Source organism: Alosa sapidissima, chromosome 6, assembly GCF_018492685.1.
Source record: "Alosa sapidissima isolate fAloSap1 chromosome 6, fAloSap1.pri, whole genome shotgun sequence".
Taxonomy (NCBI): domain Eukaryota; kingdom Metazoa; phylum Chordata; class Actinopteri; order Clupeiformes; family Clupeidae; genus Alosa; species Alosa sapidissima.
The window spans coordinates 22,458,871-22,482,168 of record NC_055962.1 but is presented as its reverse complement, the minus strand read 5'-3'; the positions used below and the strand labels follow the sequence as shown (position 1 = coordinate 22,482,168).

General features: G+C 40.3%; 1 non-coding gene and 1 pseudogene across 1 annotated transcript; one reads left to right on the top strand and one right to left on the bottom strand.

The window, feature by feature from the left end:
* Positions 1-3,800: 3,800 nt before the first annotated feature.
* Positions 3,801-5,278, top strand: LOC121712003 (annotated as a pseudogene).
* A 17,440-nt stretch (positions 5,279-22,718) lies between these two features.
* trnai-aau lies at positions 22,719-22,792 on the bottom strand. Its single transcript has one exon. It is a non-coding gene; the product is annotated as a tRNA-Ile (tRNA).
* Between the last annotated feature and the right edge of the window lie 506 nt (positions 22,793-23,298).

Here is a 23,298-nt window from a genome sequence, read left to right as displayed (position 1 = left end):
TCCTCTGCCAAAAACTGTTTCAAAATAAAAGTCCTCACTACAATATTTCACTGTTAAACAATTCAACCCTTTAAACTACTGAACTTTTTAACTGTTCAGCCATTGTAACTGTTACTTGTCATCAACTATGACTCCTACCCACAGTAGCTAGTTAGCTAAGTTAGCTAAGTAACATGGTTAGCATAGTTAGCATGTTAGCATGCTAGTTAGCATTTTTAGCAAAACTGCTTAAAATGATTAGCTAAGTTAGCTAAGTCACATGGTTAGCATAGTTAGCATGCTAGCATGTTAGCATGCTAGTTAGCATTTTTAGCAAAACTGCTAAAAACGATTAGCTAAGTCAGCTAAGTAACGTGGTTAGCATAGTTAGCATGCTAGCATGCTAGTTAGCATTTTTAGCAAAACCGCTAAAAACGATTAGCTAAGTCAGCTAAGTAACGTGGTTAGCATAGTTAGCATGCTAGCACTAGCATGTTAGCATGCTAGTTAGCATTTTTAGCAAAACCGCTAAAAACGATTAGCTAAGTCAGCTAAGTAACATGGTTAGCATAGTTAGCATGCTAGAATGTTAGCATGCTAGTTAGCATAGTAACTTTGTTAACATTATTATCTTTGTTAACATAGTTAGCATAACTGCTAGCAAACATTAGAGCCATTCCAACTGTCAGTTATCGTCAACTATCTACCTAAATAATTTAACCATTTAAACTATCCACCTATTTAACTGTTCAGTCATTCCAACTATATTAAACCTCATCTACTTAGCAACCAATATAGTTTGTTTTTACTCTGTATGATATTTTACATCATATTTTTGCATTTTCATGCACTGTATTTCCTTCAGGAAATGCTTTTCTAGTTCTTATTCTTCTTCTAACGCACTTAATGCAGCTTCAACCGTTTAACGTAGAAACTTCATTCAAACTATGTTACGTAGGTCTTACTTAGGACATGGGTGCTATGTATTTTTCAGCTTTGTAACTTTTATACTTTTTAAACTATTAATTAAAAACTAGTCAAAATTTCCCCATAGACTTAACATGGGCTGATGACATCACAATAGAGCCGTTAAGCAATTAGAATCCTATGGCAGGTGTTCGGGCCACCTGGATCAACTGCCAGTCTCAGGCTTTAAGCATACAAACTGGCCCTATTAAGACTACACATCCTGTTCAACTGCTTCCTCTGCCAAAAACTGTTTCAAAATAAAAGTCCTCACTATAATATTTTACTGTTAAACAATTTAACCCTTTAAACTACTGAACTTTTTAACTGTTTAGCCATTGTAACTGTTACTTGTCATCAACTATGACTCCTACCTACTGTAGCTAGTTAGCTAAGTTAGCTAAGTCACATGGTTAACATAGTTAGCATGCTAGCATGTTAGCATTTTTAGCAAAACTGCTTAAAATGATTAGCTAAGTTAGCTAAGTCACATGGTTAGCATAGTTAGCATGCTAGCATGTTAGCATGCTAGTTAACATAGTTAGCATAACTGCTAAAAACAATTAGCTAAGTTAGCTAAGTAACGTGGTTAGCATAGTTAGCATGCTAGCATGTTAACATGCTAGTTAGCATTTTTAGCAAAACTGCTTAAAATGATTAGCTAAGTTAGCTAAGTCACATGGTTAGCATAGTTAGCATGATAGCATGTTAGCATGCTAGTTAGCATTTTTAGCAAAACTACTTATAATGATTAGCTAAGTTAGCTAAGTCACATGGTTAGCAAAGTTGGCATGTTAGCATGCTAGTTAGCATTTTTAGCAAAACTGCTAAAAATGATTAGCTAAGTTAGCTAAGTCACATGGTTAGCATACTTAGCATTTTAACATTGTTAGCATGCTAGTTAGCATACTTGGTTAACATTATTATCTTTGTTAACATAGTTAGCATAACTGCTAGCAAACATTAGAGCCATTCCAAGTGTCAGTTATCGTCAACTATCTACCTAAATAATTTAACCATTTAAACTATCCACTTATTTAACTGTTCAGTCATTCCAACTATATTAAACCTCATCTACCTAGCAACCAATATAGTTTGCTTTTACTCTGTATGATATTTTACATCATATTTTTGCATTTTCATGCACTGTATTTCCTTCAGGAAATGCTTTTCTAGTTCTTCTTCTTCTTCTAACGCATTTAATGCAGCTTCAACCGTTTAACGTAGAAACTTCATTCAAACTATGTTACGTAGGTCTTACTTAGGACATGGGTGCTATGTATTTTTCAACTTTGTAACTTTTATACTTTTTAAACTATTAATTAAAAACTAATCAAAATTTCCCCATTGACTTAACATTATGATTATGACATCACAATACGGCCGTTAAGCAATTAGAATCCTATGGCAGGTGTTCGGGCCACCTGGACCAACTGCCAGTCTCAGGCTTTAAGCATACAAACTGGCCCTATTAAGACTACACATCCTGTTCAACTGCTTCCTCTGCCAAAAACTGTTTCAAAATAAAAGTCCTCACTACAATATTTCACTGTTAAACAATTCAACCCTTTAAACTACTGAACTTTTTAACTGTTCAGCCATTGTAACTGTTACTTGTCATCAACTATGACTCCTACCCACTGTAGCTAGTTAGCTAAGTTAGCTAAGTAACATGGTTAGCATAGTTAGCATGCTAGCATGTTAGCATGCTAGTTAGCATTTTTAGCAAAACTGCTTAAAATGATTAGCTAAGTTAGCTAAGTCACATGGTTAGCATAGTTAGCATGCTAGCATGTTAGCATGCTAGTTAGCATTTTTAGCAAAACTGCTAAAAATGATTAGCTAAGTCAGCTAAGTAACGTGGTTAGCATAGTTAGCATGCTAGCGCTAGCATGTTAGCATGCTAGTTAGCATTTTTAGCAAAACTACTAAAAACGATTAGCTAAGTAACATGGTTAGCATAGTTAGCATGCTAGCATGCTAGTTAGCATAGTAACTTTGTTAACATTATTATCTTTGTTAACATAGTTAGCATAACTGCTAGCAAACATTAGAGCCATTCCAACTGTCAGTTATCGTCAACTATCTACCTAAATAATTTAACCATTTAAACTATCCACCTATTTAACTGTTCAGTCATTCCAACTATATTAAACCTCATCTACTTAGCAACCAATATAGTTTGTTTTTACTCTGTATGATATTTTACATCATATTTTTGCATTTTCATGCACTGTATTTCCTTCAGGAAATGCTTTTCTAGTTCTTATATATATACTCTTTTGATCCCGTGAGGGAAATTTGGTCTCTGCATTTAACCCAATCTATGAATTAGTGAAACGCACACAGTCAACACACAGTGAGGTGAAGCACACACTAATCCGGCACAGTGAGCTGCATCAACAGCGGCGCTCAGGGAACAGTGAAGGGTTAGGTGCCTTGCTCAAGGGCACTTCAGCCATGGCCCACTGGTCGGGGCTTGAACCGGCAACCCTCCGGTTACAGGTCCAGAGTGCTAACCAGTGGGCCACGGCTGCCCTAAATTTAAATTCCCCTGGGGGTGAATGGTTCTTTTGAAAAACAACAAGTGACAGGAACCTGGGGCCTGTACTACAAAGCGAGGTTACTGGCTTATCTGGGTAACTTCGAGAGTAACTTGATCACGTGTGGCGTAACTTCCCGATTAACCCGTACTACGAAAGGTGGATAGGTTTTAACCGAGGTATGCTCCATGGCAATTTACGCTGCATCTCAAACCTGCTCCGACCAGGTTATGATCTTGGTTAACCCGAGGTTTCCGTTTAACCACACCCTTTATAAGCACCACCCCTCCATTCACAATTTCTCCCGAGACAATGTCGGCATACCTGGATGATCCATGCGACATTGGAGCGCAAATCGTCAGGGGCTCTCTTCGCAGGGCGAGGGTTTTTAGAGACCGTCTGAATCCACTGACATACCCGGACGATATTCTCTATGAAAGATATAGATTCTCAGCCGAGGGAATTCGTTACCTTTGTCAGCTGATTGAGGCAGACGTCTGTAATATCACCCGCCGATAGAGCAGATAATGGGCCTTTTCTTTGAGGTATTTTGCACGTGGACACTTCATGTATTCCATCGGTGATGCTGAACATCTGAGCAAGAATACTGTATGTCGTATGATACGCAAAGTGGTACTTGCTCTATCTAAACTGTTGGATGCATTTGTCGTTTTCCCTGGCCATTTAACCAGTCTGCAAATTAAGGAAGGGTTTTATGCAATCGCGGGTAATTAATAATATCAAAACAGGTGTATTAGGCTACTTCCATGAAGACAATTGTGAGATTCAAGACTAACAATTTCCCTTAGGTTTCCCAAGAGTAATAGGAGCCATTGACTGCACCCACATTCCAATCAATGCACCCCTGGGAGAGCATGAGGGCGATTATATAAATCGCAAATCTTTCCACAGCATCAACGTGCAGGTATTAGGTGTATTTGATATGTGATTATAGGCCATCATGTCCTACCTCAAGTTCACCTTCTCTTCACCTTTTGGACTCACATAGGCTAAAGTTTTGGTTTGCATGTTTGCGAAAATGTTAAACAATTATATTCATACAGTTCACATTCCTTTTCCATTATGCTTTTCATTCTTTTTCGTCCTGCACATGGGGTGGTCCTGTTGATCATTTTCCGGTGAAACACTTTGCTTCAACTTTAGTCATGTTCCAAACTCCTGCAGGAATGTCACCAAAATGACCAAATAACCTTAAATTCTTAGATGACATGTGATCACCAGTACATGGTGACAAGCTTGGAAGCAAGGTGGCCAGGCTCGGTCCACGATTCCCGCATTTTTAGGGAGTCCACGCTATGTACAAGATTTGAAGAAGGTAAGGCAATCGGCCTCATAGATTGTTTTTGGACACAAACTTACATGTGACAATTGCTCTCCATTTCATCTAAGGGCGTTTTGATGGCTTGCTGCTGGGGGACCGTGGATACGCATGCCTGAAACATTTCCAAACACCTTATGCTGACCCACAAACAAGGCCGCAAAGAAATTACAATTCTGCCCACAGCATCACAAGGGCTAAAAATTGAAATGACCTTTGGGATCTTAAAGGCACGTTTTGCATGTTTAAAAGGCCTTCGTGTAAAGCCAGAGAGGGCCTGTCAGATTGTAGCTGCATGTGTGGTGCTACACAATATATAGCCACAATTAGGAAAGAAACAGTGCCAAATTACATTCCTTTGCCCCCAGACATTGTCGACCCCATGACCCTTGACCATCCCACAGGGCGTGCAGTCAGAGACGCAATCACCAATCAATTTTTCACTCATTAAAATAAAAAATACAAACTCACACAACCAATAAACACATTCAAGGTCATTTATTGAAGTTCTCTTTCCTAAAAATTACAGAAAGAAAAGCAATTAATGATTATACACACATTGATGGGCTGGTAAATGCAGATCTACTAATACCTTCTTTTCATCTTCTAGCTTCTATATTTCAAGCTTGAGTTTCTTAATCTGCAGTTCTTTCTTCTCAAAGTCGAGTTCAAGCATGCGCTTGTACAGGCTGCACACATTGTCCGTCCCAGCCTACAGAACCCCCAAAAAGAGAATGTATTATGCATAAAACATTTGAGCATGCAGAACCAAAGAGAGGAGGTTTCCTCAGGAGGGGACGGAGGCTGTAGCAACTCTTCCTGCAAAAGAATACAAGCAGAGACGGTTGATAGCCTGTGATACAACTCACTCACTACACACAGACGTACAACTGGAAAGTCATGTGGACTGGAAAGTCATAGGTGAAATAGGTCATCCTCCTTGATTATTGACTGTACAGTATAGCAGTGATGAAATGTTTCAACCTGGATGTGAGTGTCGGAATGGGCAGTTAGAGTGTCCTCACTCTCGTCCTCCTCCTGACAAATACATTACATTTGTGAGGCTGCACCTACATAATTCACAGTAAATCCAATTTGATTCTTTCTTACAATTACCTGGGCCTGAGGACCACTGGATGTGCTGGGCTGTGGTGGCTGGAGGATCTCCACATGATCCCCTTTAACTGTACACATAACACCAAATGACGCAACACATAAATCACCATTTTAACATAAAACTTGAATGTCATATTGATAAACTTTACCCACGCATTTAACCGATCTGCAATACGTTGCCAACAGCCTTGTCTGGCTTTGTTTGCAGCCGTCGTATTTGATTTGTGTCGTATAGTCTCTTTAAATTCTTCGTAACTTCGCATGATGATTGTACATTCCTCATCCGTGAAATAGGGTGATCGCGCCATCATTGAAAGTGTTGACTTGCGCTGCAACCCGCCCCTTTTATGTGAACACGCACAAACTCCAATTAGGTTAACCCCGGCTCAACAAATCGACTTCATAATCAGCGTCGTAGTACCGATTAACACCACTTAAGATAACCAGGTTTTGTCAACCCCGGTTTAACAAATCCATACTCGCATTAACTGAATCTTATCAATCCGAACTGCGATGTTCCAAACAGAGTGACAGGATGCAATGCCTAATAATCTCACTGCCTTCGGCATAACTGCTACAGTGCGCCTAGGCCTACTGTTAAACACCTGAAAAATATTAAGCTGCTGTTTTCTTTTCATGACGAGCACTAGGCCTATGCTTAAATGATATATGACAGAATGGAACGTTGCGTTTTTAAGCGCCAAAACTGCTTATCACGTCGTGTGACAAAGTTTACACCAATCATCATCTTCTAATGTATCCTTATGTTGAGTGGTCCATTCTCTTTGCCCTAGGCTATCATTTGTGCGCGAAGCATGTTTCAATTAAGACAATACACAAGCTATTTTTTATTGTTGTAATATTGAATGATTTCATGAATAAATTGTACGCACAGTGCGCAGGGGCGGGGCCACAGGGGCCCTGGCCCCACCTGAAATTTCATTGGCCCCTGTACCGTCAATCATCAATAAATGTCAAACTTGTAGAGAACGATGATCAGAGATGCAATTCCATTCCCAAACAACTGGTGGCAGTAATGCACCTTTTGAAGCTTGAAAGCTAAAGCACACAACAAACTGCTTAGGTCTGTGCACGAAAGAAAGAATACATTTGGCTAACCAGAGAACTCTCGGCTAATGTAAAGAGCTGATACATTTGGCTAACGAAAGTATCAGCTAGCGTGAAGAACTGATCAATGGCAGCGTTTCATCCTCCACAGAAGTTTCTTGGTGAGTCACAAATCTAGGCTATGTGAGTTATCATTAATATGTGAAAAGGACGTTTATTTGTTGCTGTTAGGTTTGTCAATTAAATTATGAAGCAGCAGCAAGCTGCTAACGTTACTTAGTCAGTAAACTGTTAACATTAACTTAACGTTAGGTTACCTGAGTTCAGGTTTGAATTCATTGTTGGCATGCTGATAGATTTTATGCATGGTAAGGTAACATTAATGAGTCAGGTTAACATTAATATATGACATTTTTGAATGGCGTTATATGAAATGACACTGCAGAGAAATGGACAACCTGTTTGTTTGGGGTCCAACATTAATATTACATGCACCAGTGCGTTTGATTTTTCGCTTGAGGAAAAGGTTTAGCAGCTGCTAACATTATGAGAATGCAGGCCTAATTGAGGGGTAATGTTAGCTAAGCTAACACTACGTTTTTGTAGAGTTAATGTGAGCTATCATTGCAAAGTTATTAACCACTATTCTGAGTTTATTTGATTCATGGACTTCACATGAATTCTGTCTCAGTAGAGTTTCATTGAGATAAATTGGTTAAATGTTCAACCCTATTCACTCAAACTTTATATGATTTTTAAAAAAATAATAATTGGTTTTACAGTTGCTAGACGACATGCTGAATAACAAGTATGGATTTTGTGACACACATTTGTGTTTCACCTACAGACTGGGATGGCGTAGGCTCAGATTGGAGCTGGTGACTTCAACCCAGTCTTCAGAACCACCAGAGTCACCAAGAATAGCTGCTCCTAATGGTACGATGCTATTTCCTGTTGCCACTACAGTGAGCATATTTTGTCATTCATTTTAGAAACGCCATGTTGACAGTGCTGTTTAGATTCTATGGGCTAAGCCCCAAATGTTTTCAACTGCTGGCGCCACCCCTGCTTCTAGCCATCAGTAAGCTCACGTCATGTTTGCTTGTCAAGTGCTCACCAGAAATGAACATTGCATGACACTCCTGCGATCCAAGACAGGTTCTCTTCAAGTTGTTTGTTTTTTCAATATTTATTTTAATTAATCAAACAGCAAACATCCTGACTTATATCCTCATGCACATCTCATTTCCAAATAGCCTACTACAGACAAGGACACAAGTTACTCTCCTTCTTAAAGTGAAAGGCACCTAGACTTACACACCACTAATATAATGTAATCATGACGTTAAAAAAGTAAAAAGGTTGACAGTGGGTTATGAAAGTTAATAACAATTAAGTTACTCAAACTTGTTTCATTTTCTTTCTCTCCAGACATTTCCCATTATAGAGCAACTGGTTCTGTGCAACCAAAGGTATTCCGCAAGATACAGCATGGAAATAGGAAGAGGCCACTAAATTACTTCTAATACAAAGACTTCAAATGGTTATAGTATTCCATATTTAGTGTTTTGCTACCCCTTCCATAATTTTTTTCGCTTCCAAATTCCCCATCGTCTGTCTTCAAATCAGAATCAGACTTTTCTAACTGGAAGCAAGATAGTGATTCAAAGACCATTCCAAATCAGACCATTGTAAAAATAATTGTTGAAAAGAAAAATTGTGTAAATATGATGTAGTTGTTGCTCACATGCTGTGTGTGTGTGTGTGTGTTTGTTTAAATGTATGCAAACTGGCAGTGAAGGTGGTTTCTCTTATAAACAAAAGAGGAAAGAGTAAAACTTGTCCAATTGAACAAAAATGAATATGATTGTACAAATATGATGTATGATTTCTGTTTAAAATATCAATGCATTTCCGCTGAAGTGTCTATTATATTTTAGTTTTATATATGGTGTTTTCAATGCACATTATAAAAAATGGGGAAAAGATTTATATTGGCTTTTTAGTTTTTTAGCAAAAGTATTTGAAAAAGGTGAGACTGGTGAAATATATGCACCTTACTGCTGTGGTGTAGTCTAGTTAGCTGTAGTGGGTATACTGTGACGTCTACAGTGATGAAGTGTTTTGAGAAGCTTGTGAAAAACATTATCTGCTCATCCCTCCCTGCCTCCTTCGACCCCCTCCAATTTGCTTACAGAGCCAACAGGTCTACAGAGGATGCCATCTCAAACCTCATGCACACCACCTTAACTCACCTGGAGGAGGGGAATGGGAATTATGTGAGGATGCTGTTCATTGACTTTAGTTCAGCATTCAACACGATAGTACCTCTCACCTTGGTCACAAAGATGAAGGCCTTAGGACTGAACACCACCCTGTGTCACTGGATATTTGACTTCCTCACCAACCGTTCACAAGTGGTTAGAGTGGGGGGTCTGACATCTGACTCATTAACCATCAGCACTGGTGCTCCCCAAGGCTGTGTTTTGAGTCCACTGCTGTACAACATCTACACACATGACTGCAAAGCCAACAGTAGTCATACCTCCATCATCAAGTTTGCAGATGACACAGTGATCTTGGGCCTGATTAGTAACAACAATGAACAGTTCTACTTGGATCAGGTTGATGAGGTGGCACAGTGGTGTCAATCTAACAGCTTGACACTGAATATCAATAAAACCAAGGAAATGGTAGTGGATTACAGAAGGCAGCAGCAGAACTACAGTTACACCCCACTAATGATCAGCGGGCAACCTGTAGAGAGAGTCACAAGTTTTAAATACCTTGGTGTCCACATTACTGAAGACTTAACATGGACTGTTAACACTCAATATGTTCTGAAGAAGTCCAGACAACGACTCTACTTCCTTCGTCAGCTAAGGAAATTCAAAGTTTCTACATCCACCATGAAGGCCTTCTACACTTCAGCGGTTGAGAGTGTTCTACTGTAACTGGTAGCATCATCACCTGGTATGGGAACTCCACAGTTAGAGATTGTAGTACTCTGCAGAGAGTAGTGCGCTCAGCTGAACGTACTATAAGAACTCAACTCCCTGCTCTACAAGATATCTATTCCAGAAGAGTACTCCTAAGAGCCCAAAAGATTCTGAAGGACTCTTCTCATCCTAACAATGGATTATTCCTACCGCTGAAATCAAGAAGACGCCTATGTAGTCACAAAGCCAGAACTGAGAGACTCAGGAGAAGTTTTTATCCCCAGGCCATCCGAACTCTGAACTCACACTATACTGACTTTGCACACATTCACTCCTCAGCACTCTCAAACATTTCCCAACTCTGAACTCACACTATACTGACTTTGCACTCATTCACTCCTCAGCACTCATGACCCCCCCCCCCCACACACACACACACACACACATATCTGACTTTCTCCAACTTTTGCACACTTTTTATTTATTATTTTTGATTTCTCCTCCATCTACCCATGTCCTTGATTGCCTAGCCTTTCTGCCACCCCACCCCCATCCCCAACACACACACTTACATCATCACTGTCATCACTTCACATACATACAGCACTCCTCTACATACTTGCTGCACACTGCCCCCCCCCCCCCCCCCCCCACATACACAGCACATTGTCTTCAGGATCTCCAACACACATCCTCTACATACTTACAGCACACTGCCCCCACCTACCCACACACACACACACTACACACACACACACACAGTCACTGCTCCACTCCCGCCCACACACACATCTTCACTGTCATCACTCACATACATTACATACAGTACTCTGCTTGCAATAGTAAGTCCCTGACCCCCCCCCCCCCCCCCCCCCCAACACACACACTTACATCATCACTGTCATCACTTCACATACATACAGCACACTGCTTGCTACAGTAAGCCTCCTCTACATACTTGCTGCACACTGCCCCCCCCCCCACATACACAGCACATTGTCTTCAGGATCTTCTCCAACACACATCCTCTACATACTTACAGCACACTGCCCCCACCTACCCACCTACACACTACACACACACACACACACAGTCACTGCTCCACTCCCCTCCCGCCCACACACACATCTTCACTGTCATCACTCACATACATTACATACAGTACTCTGCTTGCAATAGTAAGTCCCTGCCCCCCCCCCCCCCCCCCCCCCTACATACACAGCACATTATTTCATCAGGAAGCTTCTCCAACACACATCCCCAACATACTTACAGCACACTGCCCCCCCCCCCCCCCCAATACACAGCACATTGTCTCATGAGGAAGCTTCTCCAACACACATATTGCACACTGCCCTCTCCCCACATACACAGCACACTATCCCATCTCCCCTGTCATCCCCCCAACACACACACCAAGACCCCTGGCAGTTGGGTTAGCCCCTTGAGCCGTGGATCTGCCCAAGGTTTCTTCCTTGGTAAGGGAGTTTTTCCTTGCCCCTGTTGCTCTTGGGTGCTCCTTGTTGGTGCCCCCCACCCAATCCCAATCCTCCCCCACCTTTTTTATGCAGCCCTTGCCACTTAATCTACTAAACCCCTCTTCTACTGCACTTTTTACCCCCCCCCCATTAATGCACAAATAGGCTGACACCAGACATAATTTCACTGCATTTCTTACTTCCAGTAACTATATGCATGTGACAATAAACTTCCTTGTATCCTTGTAACCCCAAATGTTAATAACTTTCCTTGCCTATTTTAAGTGGGTATACTGAGATGGTGATGCTTTTTAAGTGGGTATACTGCATAGTCCTGCATATCACGTAGAATACACCACTGACTTACTGAACAAGGGATTTTCTGTGCATGGATGTTGACCGGTTCTTGGCCCCTCAGTGTATGATGTGGCCCCTGTCTCAGAAAAATCCTAGAACCGCCACTGACAGTGCGTACAGGATTACGGCTGGCGGTGCCACTGACCAAGGCCACAGTAGCCTGTGATCCTCTGATTTTCAAAGGGGAATCACGGCGAACGCAAGGGGCAACTCTTCTCTTCAATTTCCCTTCCAAATTACTTTTTATGACGTCTACTCTTCCTGCAAATTTAGCGGGATCTCTGTGTGAAAAGGCCTAAAGCAACCCTGGGTTACATCTGGGTAGGTTAAGCTCCCTTCGTAGTACAGGCCCCAGGAGAAGCAACATAGCTATTTGTGCTGCCACCTGCTGGGCAGTTAGAAGACACAATTACCCATTTCTTCATGTATTTGCCAAAGAATACAAAGTTGAATGCTTACGATGGTGGTGGATGACATTTTTTTGTTCTTGCTTGGGCATCCAGTGATCATTTCTCTGCTTGTCTGCATAGACCAAGATTAAGTTAGTATATAATATACACTATATGGACAAAAGTATTGGGACACCTGCATCATTCCACCTACAGGAACGTTAAGGATATACCATTATAGGCATAGAATAGTGATAACAGTTTTTTTTTAGGGAAACCTTTCCACAAGATTTAGTTTGGCTGTGTTTTTTGTTGTTGTTGTTCATTCATCTAAAAGATCATTCATTTGTGAGGTCATGCACTGATGCTGGATGAGAATGCCTGGCTCCCAATCTCCATTGGTTCAGAATCCAGATCAACAGATCAATGGTGACCAAAAACAACAATCTGATTTTGGCAGCTGGGCCTAAATGGGCAAAAAGACACCTTCACTTCAAAAGCACTTCTGATTAATGTTGGTTTCTCTCGTATATTCCCACATCTCCAATAAGATTCAGAACAGTGTTGTTGTGCCTCAGATTCTTTGACTCTGAGGAAGTCACTGTGCATCAAAACGTTATTTATTTGCACCATTAAAATCTTCAAAAATAATCGTGTGCTCCGGTGCTTCCCTAGGTTAAGTTATTTGAAGAGGCCCAGGGCCTGCAGCTGATTTAGAACTATGTGTTTATTCAGCTCCAGATGGAGCTAATGTCATGATTCTCTATTAGGAAGTTTTGTTTAATGTTCTCACACAGGAATTGTGACATGCACAGAACTATGACCTTATGTGTTCCATTCACTTTTCCAGGTGAGGAAATGGACTCTGCACTGAATTACATTTAAAAGACCAATAGCTGGAGAATGCGGGCATCGATCCCGCTACCTCTCGCATGCTAAGCGAGTGGTCTACCATTTGAGCTAATTCCCCTGTGGTGAAGGCCATATTAGCACACTGACACTGAGTTTGCCACAGGAACCCCCGAGCTGGCAGAATGGTACTTGCTAGTGAGTAAATGTACCTTGTTTTCCAACATGCCACATGCATTCCAGTAGGCCTGCACGATTCAGGGGAAAATGTGAATCACGATTTTTTTAGCCTAAAATCAGGGTTGGGTAGTAACGGATTACATGTAATCTGGATTACGTAATCAGATTACAAAAAAAAAACTATAATCAGACCAGATTACAATAAAAAAAAAATGTGTAATCAGATTACAGTTACATTGTTAGGGATTACCTGATTACATTTTATCATGCAAACAATGCAACTTTTTTATGATAGCCTAGCTATCTTTTAATTTGACAAACTTCGGGCTTGCCAGTGCGATCCCCGACCAGTAGAAAAAATGTGGGCGGGGGAAGTGGTTGAGCACTGCTCTCCCATGCCCACATCCACGGCTGAAGTGCCCTTGAGTAAGGCACCTAACCCCTCACTGATCCCCGAGCGCCGCTGTAGCAGACAGCTCACTGCTCCGGGTTGGTGTATGCTTCAACTCACTGTGTGCTCATTGTGTGCTTCATCTAACTGTGTGCTCTGTGTGCTTCACTAATTCACGGATTGGGGGAAATTTCCCTCACGGGATCAATTATTTACTATTGGGGCAGGTCTGTTGGCACTCTGCCTGATCTTTTCTTCCTAATCTTAATGTAGCCTCTTGTTTTAGTGTTACCGTTTACTTTGAGAAAGTCACCAGGTCCCCCTGGTTGAAAAACATCCCAAAGGAATAATTTTCTCACCCCCACAATTGAAATGGACATGGTGTCATTCAATCTCAGGCCATGTCCCTGGGTCAAAAAAATCCAGCGAAAGCTAAATTCATTGTCCAGGTGTGCCCTTATAAAGGTTAAACTGAGTTGTGCATGTTTGGAGAATAGTGATCCATGATCACATCCATGATGACTAAGTGATCAATTTTGGGATGGGGTGAAAATTTCAACCACCAAAACACCACCTCAAAGTAAATGGTAACACTAAAACAAGGGGCTACATTAAGATTTTTGGAGGAAAATATCAGTTAATTCACACAGCAATGCTTTACTCAGAGCAAAGAGATTTCTTAAATGTAATGAAATAATAAAGAGAAAAATAGAATGAGAATTCTTTCATCAATTCAGTGGTGGTGTTTTTTACTTAAGGGACATATTTATTGAAGTAATCTAAAAGTAATCCTAAAGTAATCAGATTACGTTACATGTTTTTGGTAATCCAACTGATTACGTTACTGATTACAAAAATTGCCATGTAATTTGTAGTCATTAATGGATTACATTTCAAAGTAATCTGACCCAACCCTGCCTAAAATTGATATCACTATTCTCTGCCACAATCCCCCCCCCCCCCTCAAAGTGTAATATTTATTGCACACATGAACCATGACAAAACAAAACAATTTGGCAGTACCAAACATAGATTTTGGCACCTATAGCACATTGTGCATCATCACCTCAAGCCTGTAAACATAGAGGGTTCAATGAATAAAGAAAATACTGGCCACTTAAGTACAGTAGGCTACCAAAAGTACTACATACTGTATAACACATTGAACTAAATATGGTCCTGATACAGGCTCTATCTGAACTCCTTGAACATGTCTTTACATAACTAAAACATGTCAATCAACATACTGCAGCTACAGCTTCACTCTCTAGAGAAATGGAGCTTGTCAATTGTCAATTTAAGTACAGTATCAAAAACAGAATGATTTCTTAGCACACTCTTGAACTCCTTGCCTTTTAGAGAATTAACATTCAACTGGCCATTCAGTTCGGTTTGAGTGGTTGGCTGATTCTCGTCATTAGTACCCAATGTTTTTTGCAGTAGTCTACTGTAGGCCACAGCTTGTTTCTTAAAAGTTATTTTTTCCACTACTGGTTAATTTATCAAACTGGTGCTTTCTCTACGTCCTCTGCCAATTAAGCCACGTAGTAGTTCGGTAGAGAGACATTTGAATAAATTAGCATTTGCGATTGACAACGTTGTGATAAGTACAACAACAACAACAAGAACAAAATTGTCTAGGCTACAGCGCGACAGTTGTTGTCTGCATGAAAAGTCCTTGCACACGTGGTGCGGGCTGAAGCGGTTTGAGGGAGAGCAGTACAGGGAGAGAATGCGTGCTCTCTCTATAATGTAAGAGTGCATCTAGGCTAATCTATATTTTAAATAACTGCGTGCTGCTATGGAAAAAATAAGTCAATATATTTGAGATAGAGTAACTTAGGAATGGATGAGTTATTCAGCCTAACTGTAACTAATTACTGAAATTTGAATTATAATGCGTTACCTTACTTCGTTACCCAATAAAGTAACTAAATTACAGTAGTGCATAATTTTATAATTTGTTACCCCCATCACTGCTAGTAGACTGCGTGGGTTTTAATCAACATCAATTTTGTTTCTTTCCTGTCGCACTAGTTTGACAATGCTGCAGCCTCCAAGGCTTTAGACAAAGATAATTAATGCGTTGCAAGATGGGTCGTCCTAGTTCATGTCTATGAGGGCAAAGTGGAGTTCAGTCAGAGACGGGCTCTGGTTCAGTCCCCGTCTGCACAGGGGCGTGTCACTGACATATGACTGACGTTTGAACACCTCGGTTCCACGCCAGACAGAAGCCGGAGTACAAAACAAACTTGGTGTACACCTTCATTAATGTTGACTTTTCTCCCGGCTGCAGGGTCATACTGTCACAACATTCTCCTGAAATGGGGAGGAGGGTTTGGAGATCATGATACCGTGTCCGAAATGTGCATCCATTGCTCAGAAAAATAAGGCTTTGACAAATTCTGGGAAATTCTTGGATTCTGCCATAGACCTCAATGTTAAAAAGGGTACCCTACCTTAAGGGTACGCTACCCTATTTGCATACATTTCCGGGGACAGGAAATGGCCTCTCAGGAAGTATCTTCGTAATCAACCATCTTTGCTTTAGAACCATAGACATAATATACATAGACGCCGCATTGGCTGCTGGAAACAAGAAATGCAGCCGCCATCTTGGACCGGTCATACTCCTCATTGCGTTGCAGCAGAAAACACAAGATGACAGCACTGTGCAGCATGTTCCTGCTCAAATCGGCGGACCATACTCGGGGGATTTACTTTTCACAAGTAAGATTTAACATTACCGTACTATTGGTTGTATTTTGTATTTTCGAACAATGTGGCCTGTATCATAGCTACATGTATGACCTTTGCAGCAAAAAAACCCGCGTGAAAATCTGTTCGGTATTCAGTGAGATATGATTAATTAAGTGTGCTGACAGCTCATTGCACCGGCCAAACAGATTACACTGAGTGGAGTGGATGACCGGTCCAAGATGGCGGCTCCAAATCTCGTCAGCGCTAGTAGGGAGCAGCGGTCGATGCGGCGTCTATGTATATTATGTCTATGTTTAGAACTACCATACTCTCTCCACTAGTGAAACACGTGACTAAAAGGCGCTTTGTCACTGGCCGAGGGTGAAGCCCTGTGGCCGGTTGCACAAAGCACCTTAAGTTTTTTTCCCTTAAGTATGACCCTTAAGGCTTAATTTCTCCTTAGGTAAGGGATTTACTTAAGGGTGTTACTGAAGGCACAGAATACCTTAAAATGTTTCCTTAGTTAAGAGAAACGTTAAGCGATTTACTACATTGAAAGGGATTTTCCGGCACAGAAATTCTATAGTTTCCACGGAGATTGTTCAACAGCTGTACTAGCTGCCTTTGCCACGATGCCGTTAATCCACCAAACACAGTAAAGCTTAGCTGCTAATGATCTTATCATTCATCTTACCTTTTCGCGGAAATTATTCAGGTAGCAAGTAAAGCATGTTATATACATGAACTGAATAATACTAGTTGGCAAGTTAGAGATGATCCTGACTGTCATCAGTGCACCAACGTTTGGCCTAGCGAACCGAACCGAAGCTCATAGGCTAACAAGACATCCACATGAATTGTTAACGTTAGCCTACGTAAACTACACAATAACAACGGCATGTTTCTGATAGAAGCTAGGCCTATTTGACAGAGTAAGCATATTAACAGAGAGGTTTTATTTTGAATTGTCAAAAGTAGTTAATATACTTCATTTATCAGCATTAATTCAGTTAATAATATGGTTAAGGTATAGTCAGATGTCCCCAAACATAAGGGTGTTTGTGCAACCGTTTTTTATTTTAAGGGACCCTTAAATCAGATTTTAAGAGAAAAACTTAACTTAAGGTGCTTTGTGCAACCGGCCACAGAACTTTGTGAGAGAAGGGAGAGCATTGCGGCGCTTGGGAGCGCTTTAAAACTCACAGAAAAAAGTAGTAGCATTTGTGATGCAGTCGGCCCGTAAAATTAAATGAGAATTGAAGTCATATAAATATTAAATCGTGCGCAGGGGTGAATCGAGATCACGATTTTATAACGATTTATCGTGCAGGCCTACATTCCACATGTTTTTGGCTTCAGAGCAAAATCCTCATCAGCGGTCACAAACATCTTAAACGATTAGTATAATTTTGATGTAGTCTGGACGTGTCAGTTGTCCAGTTGATCATGGTTGTACACTTCCTATTGGTGGGTCAGATGAGAAGGACTTGGGTGATGACTTTGTGACAATTTGGAGGACAGCATGTGGACTGTCAGGCGAATCTCAAACTAAACCAGAACTCTCCTCTTCTCACTCCCTGTTTGTCTGTCGTTATCTGTTCAGCACAGAGTCCCTATGAAAGAGAAATAACAAATTACAGAGTGAAGCTTCTTATAATTCCACAATCAGAGTCCATAATCACTGTCATTATCTGATATTAGAAAGAAACACCTTTAAACTGGGTCTTAACTGGGGTTTTTTCCCACTCTTGTTTCCATGTCTTGGTAAACATTCACACTTTGTGCAACATATGAGTAATTTCAAGACATGGCATCTGAAGAAGGTCATCCGTGGTCTAAATGGTTTTCTTTTTGAAAGATTAGTGGGAAAATGTGTGGCTGTGAAGCAGAGCACAGTGAAAAAGTGATCACAGAGCTGCATCCGCTGACAGTCTCGTCCTTGACCCGTCTGGTGTTCCAGACTTTCCCAGCTATCTCTTACAACCATAGCAGAGTGACGTAAGAGCCTGACTCAAGACGACGGGAAAATTGTCAACATTATGTCAGTATGTTTCGAGAAATTCCTAGAAAAATAGTCAAAGAAAAAATATTCCTAGAAAAATAGTCATGACCAAGTCCTGTGCAAGGAGAAGTGCCACTGGGAAGGACTCTTGGGAATGTAGTTTTTTAAGGATAGTCGCCTTGGTGACTCAACTCACTCCAGTGTCTAACGGACACCGGGGATTCCGTGGGTCACTGAGAGTGGGCTGGAGTATCTGCGACACCATGAAATATGAATCATGGGAGTACAAACTGTCTGCCCTGTTCTCATCCACAGTCACCACTAGTCACAGGATCCACAGGGAAGAGTTATGTCTGATTTCATACAAAAACACATGTGAAAACACACTGAAGAGTCACTGTGTGTGTTCATGCACATGATTTGTACAAGCCAAGGCTGCATGCACTCTGACCACAAACCAATGTCATTCAGAATGAGGCTCCCTTGAAAAAGAGATGCAAGATCTCAATGGGACTCTCCGGGTTAAATAAAGGATAAATAAAATAAAAAATAAAATGGAGTCCCATGCCTGCATCATTCAGAATGGAGTCCCACACCAGCATCATTTAGTCGTCAAAATGGAGTACCAAACCCAGAGCCGTATAAAGGTCAGGACAATAATAATACGCTTTATTTGTATAGCACCTTTCATACACAGAATGCAGCTCAAAGTGCTTTACATTTGGAGCATGTAACACAATAATAGAGTCAGTCATTATCAGTCACTCTTCTTGCTGTAGCCGTTTATGATCCAATCAGCAACATATCAGAAATATAGAAAATAACATGTAACTTATAGAGAAGAATCAGTCATTCCTCTTCTTTGCTGTGGCCGTTTATGATCCAATCAGCAACATATCAGAAATACTATTATACTACTATAAATATATAAAGGCTTTGCTTCAGATGCTTAGGTTAACAAATGCTTAGGCAATGTTTTATGCAAATAAAAAAAAACATGTATTAACCGTACCTGTAAATTAACCACAGTGCCCAATAGCCCAATGAATCAGAATGAGATGTGCTTTAAAGGAGAATTCTATTCTTTTTAAAGGTTGTATCAGTGATTTCAGGCCCAAAAAAGGCCCAAACATAAATGATCACATTCATCTAATCTTTCCTAACGATCCACTCACTGCCTCCCCCATGAGCAGACCGTCAAAAAACTGCGTCTCTTTAGGCAGCCTAGGCTCCGAGATCTGTACACAAAAACAATTGCTACCAACAAGGGTTGGCAACCCCTCAAAGGCAAAATAAGGTGTTTCAACCAATAACCAACGAGATGCGCGTTTAGGAGAGTTTTAATTGCACGGGAGTAGCGAGCTAGCTCTCTGTTTTGTTTGAACATCAATAGAAGTGACGTATCCCCGCTATCGCTGATAAAACCTTTAACATACTGTAGATCTCTGTTTCTCGAGGTCATAAAGTACGGTACGGAAAAAAAACGGTCAGTGCTAGACGTGTCCCTTGTTTCCAAGTATGCATAGAATGTAGACACCAGCAGGCCTTACTGGTTTAGCACACTAATCCATGCTTGGACTTCATAAGCATTCATTGCATTGTAAGTATTGTAGGTTGCTATGTGTACCTCGACTATTAACTGAGGGCCTCTCAAGTTGCCTACCAACACATTTCTAAATACTTTCATACAACAGCATGTGGATTGACACACAAATATTCACGAGTCATCTTTCCTGGGACTTGAATGCTCTTCAATATTATTTATTGGTCCATCTATTTATAACACGTCCCTTGAAATGTCCTGCTTCAACACCGGGTGAGTACAGAGACAAAAAGATGAGAGAGCTGTGTCCTGTTGACTATTCCTAGGAACTGCTAATGAGCCATGGGAACCATAGATAAACTCCCTATTTTGTAAGTCGCTTTGGATGATAGCCTCAGCTAAATGACAATAAATGTAAAATGTGGTAGGTCACTAAAGGCCTATGATCCCACTGAGCTGGCATAAGATACGCCTGGGAGAAAGAGGCATCTGAGGATAACACATTCACTGGGAATAGACTCCCTGGCCCAGAAATGCTGAGGCTTTTTAGATTAAGCTCCTTTGACCTCTCCAGAGCTCTCTCTCCCTCGGTAGCTATAAATCCAGACAGGAAGCCCCTGACGAGTAGCCGACCGGCACCTTGGGTTCAGCCTCAATAGAAATGTACTATAGATTAAAATAGTTCATGTGGTGTTCTCAACACAGGAATTAGTGAATATGTTATTTGTAATAGTTTTGGATGTATATGGATAACTGTGATTGGTAATGAGATGTGGGGAAGGTCTCTTATTGGCTGGTAGTAAAAGTATACAAAAACATTTCTTTCTCTAGGCTGCTGTATTGGTACTGCACTGTGCTGTGGAATAGCTAGTGATACGTTGTTGTGTTAAAAATAAAAACTGTAAACTTGTGTACAATATAAATCACAACATGTATTTCTGGTTTATATTTTAAAGTTTTAAAAAAAGTTCTTTTAATGTTTGGTTATAATGTTGGCTTAGTAAATATTTAGAAAAGGAGAAAAGGTCGCAGTTTGCAAATATCAATCTTTGTATTGCATGTTATGCAATTAAAAGATTGATATACTGTATCAATGTGGGACCTTATCTCTTTTTTTGACTACGTTTTCTTCTAGTTTAGCCCAGCACTCTTAAAAATAAAAAGAGACTGACTGAAATGAAGCCTGCCCCTACCCTTGAATTCTCTTGATCAACAATTAAACATGTGACTGTAATTTCATATCAAAAAAGTTATTGTAACCTAGAAAAACCTAGCCAGAACAGGACACCTTTCCGATTAGAATCTTTTCATTCCCTTATTATCCCATCCCAACTATCTCATAAAAGTGTCCTTTCAAGTTCAGCTGGAAGAGGAGTGGTCAGTTAAAGTGTAGAAATACTGTTTGTCCTACACACTGAATATTTTAGTGATAAGACATATGTGAAATTGTTGGTTATCACAGTAGGTCTACACTTAAAGCAACACCAAAGAGTTTTTTATACCTTAAAATAATGTTTCCAAAATCGTTTCAGTGGTTCATCAACTCGTAACATGGTGAACAGCAATTCTGCATTCGCTTTGCGGCCCTCTATCGGCTATGACCGCACTATGTAAGTTTGCCAGATCGGGTAGCGGATCTATGGAGCTAAATTTGTCTCAATAATATATATGCGCAGAGGGGGATCCACAAATATTTCTTGATTTGCATGTGTGTTTTGATATCTACAAATAAGTCTGGCCTCGCAGGCGTAGTCAAATGACTCACTGAACCCCTGTACCAAGATGGCGGCCGTATCGACGCATTCCAAGAGGCTCAACGCGACTTCTAGTGTTTATTTCTATGATGAGTCCCATAGAACAACACTGCCATCTACTGGATTAGAAAGTGTCAGCAGGCTACTTGTGGATCTGGGTGGCTTCTCTGCGCAAAGTTTGTCTCAAAAATACGTGATCCACAAATGCTGATCCACAAATGCGAAAACGAAAACTGTGTGTGCTGGTGATCTACAAATGCAAAATTAGATTTCACAAAGGCAATTTTCAGTTTTACAAATGCCATTTCATTTACAAATACACATCTACAATTGTGAAAACCAATTTACAAGTTACAAATATTTTTTTTATTTGTGGATGTCAAAACACGAATGCAAGTCAAGAAATATTTGTGGATGTCGCCATCTACTGGATTGTGATTTCTGTGTGCCGGTGAATTAAAGTAGGCCTATTTACGTGTGGATTTGTGTGACTTTCATGTGAAGAACGTCTCAAAAACACGTAACTTTGGAAAGCGAAGAATGCGTGTGCTGGTGATCCACAAATGCAGACTCACATTTCACAAATGAAATTTTCGGTTTTACAAATGCCATTTTATTTACAAATGCACATCTATATTTGTAAAAATCAATATACGAGTTACAAATATGATTTTTTTATTTGTAGATATCAAAATACACATGCAAATCAAGAAATATTTGTGGATCCCCCTCTGCGCATATACAAATATTATTGAGACAAATTTAGCTCCATACGGATCTGTAGTTCGATGGAATGAGACATAAGAAACTACAAATTTGACTTGCATCTGATGTCGCAATACATCGTACTTTTATAAGTCATGCAAAATATTCTACCTTGTCTGTGGACATCGTTATTTGCAAAGCCGGTGCTGGATAAACACATAGCGTGCGTGCAACAGAGGGAAAGTTCTTTGGTGTTGCTTTAATCCCTATCTCACATCCTTTGCCTACAGTTGGTGCAAATTACTACATAGCTGCCAGATCCTAGGCAGAACTATCTGCTTCACATTTATATGTGGTTACTGGAAATGTTGCCGGAATTGTTGACAAGTACTTCATTCCTTCACCAACAATAAATGTTATTGGCCAGTACGGGGATCGAACCCGCGACCTTGGCGTTATTAGCACCACGCTCTAACCAACTGAGCTAACCGGCCATACGTAGGCCCTGCATAAACTTACAATAATACAAACAACAACTGTACTCTTCGTGTGCTTTTGTGAGACTGTTAAAATTAAATTAAAGTATTGAATTCAGAACATGTGTAAAAACACTGTTTCACTGTGCCGGTGAACTGCGCATTAATTATTTAAAATACACTAAAATACTGGACAAAAGAGAACAGATGTTTCTAACGAAACTGTTGTTTACGAAACCAATAAATGTCTGAAAAAATAGCCATCTGTTTGACACATGCAAGTTGAAAAGTGTTCCTGTTTCACAAAAGTTCTCAGCTTAGCCTACTAATTGTTGCAGTAGTTTTACTAAGATAGTTAGTTATTCAACTGAAATAATTAAAATACACTACAAATTTACATGCCGTACGAGCTCCTCTACAGCAATTATTTTTTTATTTGCAACATGACCATACTTTCACTGTCACAATGACGTCATGATCACAAATTGCAATGGGGTGAATCACTGCTTCTTTTTGTCAGAGAG